Genomic DNA, 10,168 nt, shown 5'->3' on the forward strand with positions numbered 1-10,168 from the left:
ACCTCCAAACACCATATCTGACAAGCAAAACATATCCAAGCTGAGGCCCAAATTTGGCACCACATACCCTATCATCAGCACCATCAACTTTCCTATAATCATCTTCTCCTACAATAAAGATGTCCAAACACATTCTCCACTGTAGGAAATTCACCTTTTCGTACCCCATCTGCTTGCTTTATTACGCTAATTTGTTACTTTTGACCTCTGCTAGCTATAGACACCATTCAAAGACTTATTCTTATGTTTTATAAAAATCCAATCTAATGGGGAAGTCAGTTTTTTATTAATATATTGGATATTTAAAAGGAACTTCATTAACTTGATAGGGGATTTGTACTTTCATCAGTACATGTAAGGGGGAGACCTGCAGGAAGCAGCCTTTTGTCCTACTGAAAAGGCTGGCATCAAACCCAGAGGGAGGGAAGCAGTCCCCAGAATTAATTTTGGGTGACCAGAGGAGGGGGCTGCTTGTTACGCTAGTCACACTTCCGGGTGGGCATGCAAGCTCTGTACAAGGGGACAAGTGTCTCCAAATCTTGGATTTTGGGAATAAGGTGCACTGTGGGATTGTTTGATTTAGGGCAAACACGAACTGCTTCAAAAGTGGGTAGTTTGACCCTGGAAACATTGGCTAGGGAAGAGCCAGGAGTCACCCCTATTGACTAGAGGGTGCCTGGCATATATTTTGCTCCTCAAGGCACAATCCTCAGAACCCTTTCTTGACCTATAGAACACCAGACGAGGACTGGGCTTGCTATCTGTGGCCTGGGAGGAGCACTGAAGGACAAGACCTTCACCCTCCTATACCAGGACAAATAAGTTGACTTCAAGGATCAGGTTGTTGAGTTGTGTGCCTACAGGAACATAGCAAGGTGCAAAGATGTTTCCCTGAAGTATCCAGCAGACCAGTGGTAACTCGACTTGGACTGTCTTTGCTGTTAGCCTCTGCCTGACAGGCTGAGAGTCTCTAGGTGCCTTCCCCTAAGGTCCTTGTTTTCTTAGAAGTACACTCCTGTTATTGTTTGGGCAACAGACAAAGTTTGGATTTTTTTTAACGTTTTCCCCAGAGCTCAGAAATTCAGAGGGACTAGTCCATAACACAATCTGACCTACAGTTCCATAGCAGCAAATTGGATTTCAGTGCCATCCCACTGAAAGCTCCCCATACCACTGAAAAAAAAAATGACTAGTCATATTCTGTTTTAGGACTCAAAAGTACCAGCAGACCTAAGCTGCTTCAGAAATGTGGCCTTTGGTTCCACAGTGGCAGCTACAATTTCAGAGGCATCCCGCACCAGAAGGATTTTGCTTTCTTAACAAAAGACAAAGTTCTATTCTGAGTTGTAACTTAGAAGAAATAATTTCAATACTTTCCTTCTAAAAAATGACAATCTTTCTCTGAAGTTGGACTTTGAAACCTTTGCAAACTTTTTGACTTCCAGACTTTCAGTAGTATCCATCCACTTTGTGTATCCATACCAGGTTCCTTTGCGGTCAACCTCAAATTATGCCTAGGTTCGGGTCTATCGCGACGATTGACTACCATTGGCACTTTGCATTTTTGGTGATATTTTTACTTGAAACTTTGAAAAATCATAGTGCTGGTTCCCCCTCTTGGAATTTTGTCATTTTGGTGCAATTTTGTTTATTACATTTTGCTCAATTGTTCTAATTTGGTTTGGTATTTTTATTGCTTGGTGTTTTGATTTTACTATTGTTTTGGTATTGCATAAAAACTTTACACATTGCCCTAACTTGAGCTCAGTTTAACTAAGTGACTTTGAGGGTTCACCCTGACCAATAGTGTTATTATTCATTGATAAAGCAGTTGCCCACCCTAAATAAGAATACACTTTCTTACACACGCCATCTTTAAAGGGGCCATCCGGTGACTGATGTCACAATACATCTTAAAACCTCAACTGAAGTCATCAAACAAAGCAACGTTCCAGAACGTCTCTTGCTGGTGATTGTTAGTAATGTAGGAGTGGGCACTGCACTAGATGGCCCCTTAAAAATCTGCAACTCCCCTCTCATTGAAGATACCTAGGGGACGTATTTACTAGAAACTGTCAGAGCGCGCTGTTACACCAAAATTGGTAACCCCGCGATCCATCAGTTTCAAAATGCAGGGATGCCCCATATTTACAAAAATACGGCGCACCCCTGCATTTCCCCTAGCGCTGGCACAAAAAAAGCTGCCTAGCATCAGCAGAGACACCCTGCCACCATGTTGCAAAGGTGCGTGCACTGCAGGGGCAATTGTTTATGTGCAGGAAGGAACATCTTCCTGCACATGATCTTTACAGGCGATTTGCTGTTTCTATGTGTGCTGCAGAATGTTGCCTGCTTAAGACCAGGTATTCCCTGGCGATAGTTTTGGCGCAGCCCCATACCTTGTAAATATGGGGCAGCGTAAAAAAGCAATGGGTGTTGCAGTGGAACGCCCACTGCAACATCCATTGCCTGCCCCTTTCACTCCAAGTGCTGCATGAACAGGGGCATTATTTACAAGACGGCGTTAAACCATGTTAAGTGGCTAAACGCCACTTTGTAAATAAGGCGAAGGACTTAACACCACCAGAACGTCGGAAAAAGTGACATTCTGGTGGTGTTAACTCCTTGTAAATATGCCCCTGTGTTTGTCACTGAAACAGACAGGTAAGTGCACTCTTGAAAAAAAATCCAATCTTGTTCCATGTTCAGTCTTCCGTATGCTCACGCACCTTTCACCCAAGGCTAAAATCCTAAAGGGATCATTGAGATACAGCTACCAACTGCATAAACCACTAAGAGCTGCTTCCCATAATAATCTAATCTGAAGAAGGAGAAGAAAGAGATCAAGCTGCTTTAACTCAGCTGAATGATTTTGGCTTGAAATTAACAAATAGACTATCAGCTGCAGATGACATGGGAACATGGGCTTCTATTGGAATTCTCTGCGGCATATTATCAAGCCCATTATTGCCGCTTTAGCGGCAGTTTTCTGCCGCTAAAGCGGCGATAATTTTAATACGGTGCTTGATAATATGCCCCTGAAATGGCTAAAGGCAGCCAGATGTTTGTAACGTCTGCCTTTGGCTTTTAACTTTCTAAGTGCAATTCATTGAATTCCCCCTTCCGTTAAACTGTTTATAATGTGTAAGTCTGCATTTAGAACATAGTTGTGAGAGCGAAGGAACAGGACTCAGAACACTTGAAGGGGAGAACAGAAGTTTTGATTACTCGCCTCACCAGGTGAAATCAATCGGCGACCACAGGGGGCGGCGCCTCCGCAATGGTGGAGGAGCATTGCCCCACTGTCTCAGAGCCAGTACCTGAAAAATAGATCTGTATAATTTCATTGTTTTATTTTTCAGTTGCTGGCTGAGCCAGCGTGCAGTAGGGAGGGGCGGGCCGGGGCCTTGAGAGAGGGTAAGAGGAGTGCTATGTGCACTTCTAAGTGCACATGTGTGTTTGGCTGGCTGTCTCAGGAAACACAGAACTCAGAATCAATTCTTGCAGTAAAGATGCATTAGACGACTCTCAAACAGCTTGTGCTCCCGATGCCTACTCTGCTAACCAACATGGAGAATCGTATCATCTACAGCCAAAGACAGGTACGATATATGTAAATACTGTTCGCAAACCTAGATGTACACGAACACTAAAATAAAACAAGGTAAAGAAAACACAACAGAAAATGGAGTGTGAAAAGTATCTGCAAAACAAGTAGACACTTTTGCAAAGTTAGTGTCAACACCAAACGATTATGATGAAGGAACTCTAACCTCGGGTTGCCCACAGACATCCACGACAGGCACTCAAGAGCACATAGGCTCAGGGTGGCCCAAGAATGTCCGTGGGTTTAGCTAGTCGTATAGCTTGACTGCCAATCACAGCTAATTAGACGGAACAAGTGAAGAAAATGGATCAAAATAATAAAAGGTGGTGCAGACAGGGGCGTCTCCCAGAGAGTCACCACCTTCACAACTACTTGAGAGGGGAAACAAGTTTTTATTGATTTCAGCTCAGGGTTTGAGGAGTGAGGTAGGCTCTGTGAAATAATTTATGATGTGTGAGTAAGAACCTGACATTACATGTTAAGTGTACTCCCAGTCCGCCTCCATTATCTGATAACCCAGGTTTCTCTCCAATTTGGCATGACACCTAGTGCTGTCGATAGGCGATGATCTTTAGGGTCTAGTGGAGGCCTCCTCCCTACCATTAATGGACACAATATTGCAAGTGTGTTGGCTTCCAGTAATCTGCCTGGAAAGCCCTCCCTGGAGTGTCTCGCAGTTCCTGCCAGTTGTGAGTGTAGTAGAAGTTGTTCCAGTCGGAGTCCAAATCTACCCTCCTCAAATGTCAAGAATCCATTGGCATTATGCAAGTCACCAAAACTAAAGCCACCTCGGTCTTTCCAGGCTGGCGGTGCATTCATGGGACTTAAGTCAGAGAATTAAGGTAATGTTTAGATCCAGACACAAGCAGGGAACTTTCTGCATCATATACTGTTGTCAACGTTCTGTCCCACTTGGAACATTACAAATATCATGTGGCTAACCTCTGGGCTTTCTTTCTGTGGAGACATAGACAGCATGACTAAGGAGCAACACGGTTGATCGCTTGGCAGTCCATCTCTGGTGCTGATGCACCATTCATGGGGCTTAGCAGTCAGCATATGTTTGTGAAATTCAGCCAAATAAAGTTGACTTTTCGGCAGCCCGCCTCCATCTCATTGTGAAAGGAACAGCAGACGTATGGTGTATTCGCTCCTAATAGATTCAAAAATACTGGGGCTAGCTGGGACTTTCATGCTGGTAAAAGAAAGCAGTAAGGCAGGGACGCCGAGCTTCAGAAGAGTCTTAGCTTAGTCCCAACCGGGTGGAAGTGAGCCTTACTCCTGATCAACACTCTAGACACAGTTCATCAACAAGAGCTCTAGGTAAATCCAAGTTGAGGAAAAGATAAGTGAGCTGATGTGGAGGTCTAGGTTGTATTCACTAAGTTGAGTCAAGGACCAGACACTGTTCAGTACATTCCACAATTTCAAAGGTCCAGCTAATCAGGCTGGTGTCAGGTTTCCGTCCTCGTAGGGGAGTCTGTGAATGCAGGAACTTTAGCATCTGAGCATGGGTTACTCGCGAATCCTCTGAGGACTTCCAAGGATGAGGCAATGTGGATTCCCTCAAGACTAGTGTAAACAAAGGAAGACCGGAAGAAAAAAGAATCTCCTTTGGGTGGCCCTTTATGGGCCTCCCTTATCTTTCATCTTATAAATACCATTTGTATTTTATAATAAAATGTGGAAGAACAGTTATGGGTAAAGCCCTGTTTTATTTTTTCAGGCATCCTAATGTTTGCGATGGGTGATGACAGCGTGCAGTGATCACAAACTTTAAATGTAATTAAAAATATATATGCAAAAGGTCCCACATCTGCTGAGCCTCTGAACTTTTATTTACATGAAAAAAACAGCAACCCGCTCACCAGGCATCAGCTGAACAATTCAAAACTACTAATCACCCTCCATGAGCCTAGGCCCAGCTACGAGGAGCTACCAGTGGCTACTTTCATGGACCTTGGCAGCATGTTTTGCTCCTCCCGCCATGCAGCTCCACCTGGTAGTGTTCTGCCCTCCTTGGCCCTAGGCTCCGTGTTCGAGGCCCTCCTCCATCCGCATCTCCCGCCTGCACCTCATCTCTGGTGGCCCAGACATGAGTGTGCCTCTTGTTTCTGTTTTGCGGTTGTTTCTTTTATAGCCTTTTTCTTTTTTTCATTTTCTGTTCTTTCCTGCTCAGTTTTACTTTTGTTCTGTTCTCATTGCCTGTTCTGTCCTTTTATTTTTGCTCTGGTTTGCTTTTTCTTTCCCTTTTCCCTCCTTCATGTTCCACCCTTGCTGCCTTCACAGCTGCTCGTTCCTCGCAGCCCCACCCACTTCCAGCACCGTTTCCTGCCTCCCAGCTGACCAACCCTCCCACCTCCCCATCACAACTTAATAGCGGTCGCTGCACGGTGAGGGAGCGACCTCACTGACCTTGTCAGCATGTGTTACTCCCCCCACCGCGAAGCTCCACCTGGTAGTGGTCTGCCCTGCTGAGCCCTAGGCTCTCTGTTCAAGGTCCTCCTCTACCCACAGGCTCCCGACTGCGCCACATCCCTGGTAGCCCAGTGGTAAGCCTGTCTCTTGTTTCTGTTCTGCTGTTGTTTCTTTTAGAGCCTTTTTCTGTTTTTCATTTTCTGTTCACTTCTGCTCAGTTTTACTTCTGTTCTGTCCTCATTGACGGTTCTGTCCTTTTATTTTTGCTCTGGTTCACCTTTTCTTTCCCTTTCTCCTCCTCCATGTTCCCCCTTCCACTCCCGCCGCTGCTCGTTCACCGCGACCTTGCCCCCTTACAGCGCAGTTTCCCACCTCCCAGCTGACCAGCCCTCCCACCTCCCCAGCACTACTTAATGAAGCTGGCGGTGTGTCAAAGACATGCCAAAGGTAAGCCCGTCTGCACCCGTCTGCACCTAGACCGCACCCAGAGCCAGAGACCCTAGTCTCCGTGGCCTCCACCACTATGACACCAGCACCCTCAATGCACTCAACCCTAGACATTCTACCGGCTGACACCTTGTATCACCAAAGGACACCCAAATCCTGTTCACCTGCCACAACTGCCCCATCTCCTGCCTCCGCACACCAGACCCACCATTGGAGTTGGTCTTCTTTACGCCCATTGCAGGCAAAAGTGGATGTCCCGAAAATAGTGGATTTACGTCAGTATTTGTTAATGCTTACCATGGGCTACAAAATGTTTCCCAGATCTAGATATAAGCAAAAAGATAGGCAGGTCTGTATGTTACGATCAGTAGATTTTATCAATTAGTGACGAGTGTAAGCAAAATGGAGTTAGGATACTTTGTAGGACTTACTTCCCTTTTATATCTTTCATACCAAGGGCCTAATGCAGACCCAAGACTCGGGGGGGGGGGGGCACCCTTTCAGCCACAAGCCAATGTATATCTGTGAGATATGGGATACACAGGGGCCCCTTTTCACAGTCTGCTTGGGGGCCCCATCATTTTGAGTTACGCTTCTGTTTTATATCCAATGTTCCCACGACCACCGGACTGTATAGCTTTACCGAAGAGCCCCTCGTGATCAGCACACAATCATATAACTATCTGTCTTGTCTCCTCAGTGGCTCTAGTTCAGTCCACGTATTATTAAAACTACCTGTTACAAACAATAAATTGCCACTAACCAAACGAAAAAGACAGCATTCTCAAGCCAGCTGTCTTCCCAAAAAACATTTCTTTTTTAAGGCTTAGTTTGTCCTCTATTTCATTCCCAATTTGCGGCATTGTTTGTCATTTGAAAATTCACTTTCATACAATGGGGATTTTTTACTTCCCATTAAAATGGAAACCGTCTTTCATTTCTGTTCTGAACATTATGCATCGAGTCTGGTTTCTGCTCCGAGTGTCACCTCATCTCTCATTAAGTCGAGCCTAGACGCGGCTTCCGTGCTCATTATTTCGTAGAACGCTGCGTCGCAGCACTGGCTGCAGAAAATGGCATCTTTCCAGGGACGAGGGACATCATTTTTGTAAGATACGCGCGTTGTCTTTCCTGAGTGCCGTAAATAAAATTCCACTTGGCTTCACGGAGGCAGGGGTAGGGATGCTGAGGTGCGCCTGTACGTATAATGGCGCCATTTCCAGGCGCGAGAGCCTGTCACAAAGAGACCGCCATTATAATGAGCCGAGCTCGATCTTTCGCTTCTGACAAAGGGGGTTGCTTTGTTTTTTCTTCTCATTCAAAACACACCTGAACTTCTCCGATCGGGTCGGTTCGGCTTGTGTCTTCAAGAGATGATTTTACGGGACCCGCTTTCAAAGGTTCCCTTCTCATTGGCATAGGAGGCCAGAAATACTGTTCAAACGGACCCTGCACAAACAACATGGAAGCCTGTCACCTGCGTCTCCCTGCGAGCTTTTCAACGCAGTCAGAAAGCAAGCCAGGCCTGGTGGGAACGCTCGCGGCTCCCAGGAAGCCGCTGTGCACTGTGATCCGTGGCGCCGACTTCAAACCACCAACCTTGTCAGTGTGAGCCAGCAGGAGCAAGTGGCGATGGCGGAGCGGCCTCCCAGATCAGTGACAGGGGAGGAAAGAGACAGGTGCCATAGACGTGTCGCCTCATTTGATCGCCCACTCGGGTCCCAGGATTTCAGACAACACTGGTTTACTTTGGACGAAAAAAGGCCACAGGTTTACTGGCAAAGGCTTCACTTTGAAACGAACCTTTCCTACTCAGCCTGTGCCCTTCCTTGAAGTCGGCGGGACCATAAATACCTGGGCTATGATCATTTCTCCAGGTGGCATTCACTTCAGGGAACTTCTCATGCTCATAGTAATACTTTGATACCCTTTCACACCAGGCGGCCATTCACTTCTAGTTACCGCTAAACATTAAGGGCCAGATGTACGACCATTGATGTTTGCGACTCGCAAATTGCATTAAATTGTGAGTCGCAATTTGCGAGTCGCAAACATCAATGCACAACAGTGTCAGACACACTGTTAGTGATTCCTAATGGGGTCGCAAATTTCATGCCTCATGCATATTAATGAGGAACTCGCAATTGGCGACCCCATTAGGAATGGCTGGCCCTCCCAGGTATGGTGGCCTGCTGGGCTCAGCAGGCCTCCATGTCAGGGACTGCTTTAAAATAAAGCAGTCTTTTTAAAAAAAAAAAATGCAGCCCGTTTTCCTTAACGGAAAACGGGATGCATTTAAAAAAAGAAAAATGAAACGTTTTCGTTTAATTTTTTAAGGGCAGGTAGTGTTCCCTGGTACCACTGCCTGCCCCTAAAAAATATTTTCCCCTGCATTCACAAAGGGGAAGGGGTCCACTGGAGACCCCTTCCCGTTTGCGAGTGCTTTACTGAAAAGGGTGGTAAACTGCGAATGTTTTGCGACCGCAATTGTGGTCGGAAAACAGTCTTACATAGGGCCCAGACTCGCTATTAGGAAGGGACGCCATTAGAACGCCCCTTCCTAATAGCGAGTCGCTAATCCTATTTAGTGAGTCGCAAATCATTTGCGACTTGCTAAATAGGGTTAGTACATGGCCCATTTGTTTTTTGCATGTGCATGTGGGTCGCAAACCCGTTTTCGCATGCAAAAAAGGGTTGTACATCGGGCCCTAAGCTTTGTGCTCCACATGGCAGACGAGTGCTCTGTATGATAACTGCTGGGTGACAATTCACTTCTTGTTGCCTCTAAACATGAAGCTTTGAATGAATGAATTAAAATACATGTATGAAGCTTCATAAGAAGCATCCTGGTGCTAGAACAAAACAAGGAAAGAAGGAGAAATTCTAAGGTTCACGGAACAAGAAGGTCTTCAGTTGGGTTTAAAACAGTGTTGTAAAATCGCCTTCTCCGAAGGGTCAACACAAGCTTTTTGCCATCCTCCTCCTTTTCTTCTGACCGTCTTTTTGTTGGCTTTAGGACTCTAAGCACTTAAGCCACTGCTGACCAGTGCTAAAGTGCATGCTCCGTCTGCTTTAAACATGTGTGTAATTGGTTTACACCTGTTTGGTATATTTGATTTACTGGTGAGTCCCTTGTGAAGTGGTATACCGTATACCCAGGGCCTGTAAATTAAATGCTACTAGTTGCCGCAGCACTAGTGGGCCTGTAGCACTGATTGTGCCTCCCACGCAAGTTGTCTTTCAAATCTGCCTCAGGCATGGATGTCAATTCACCAAAATGCCAGGGGTAGCAGAAGTGCCATCACATGCCCTTTGGCCTTCACTTTCACTCACACATTCATACTTACACATACACGCACATTCACACTTACACACACTCTCTCTCACAAACACACTCTCAGTCTCAAGCACACACACAGAACATACATTTTTACTTTCCTCTGCTGCCATGGAAGGTCACATTGCAGCAACCTGAGATTAAAGAGTAACAGTAAACAAGCACTCTGCACTGCAACCCCAGGGACTTCAACATGGCACACTGTACTACATCCTATTCAGAGTAAACCCATTGCACAGCATTGCATGCTATGGACACTAACATTGTACACGGTACTAAATCCTCTTGAAAGTAACCCAGTACACTATAATGTATCCTAGAGACATTAACCTGGCATACTGCACTACAGTCTAGCGAAA

Source organism: Triturus cristatus, chromosome 1_2 (genome assembly GCF_964204655.1).
Source record: "Triturus cristatus chromosome 1_2, aTriCri1.1, whole genome shotgun sequence".
Classification (NCBI taxonomy): Eukaryota; Metazoa; Chordata; class Amphibia; order Caudata; family Salamandridae; genus Triturus; species Triturus cristatus.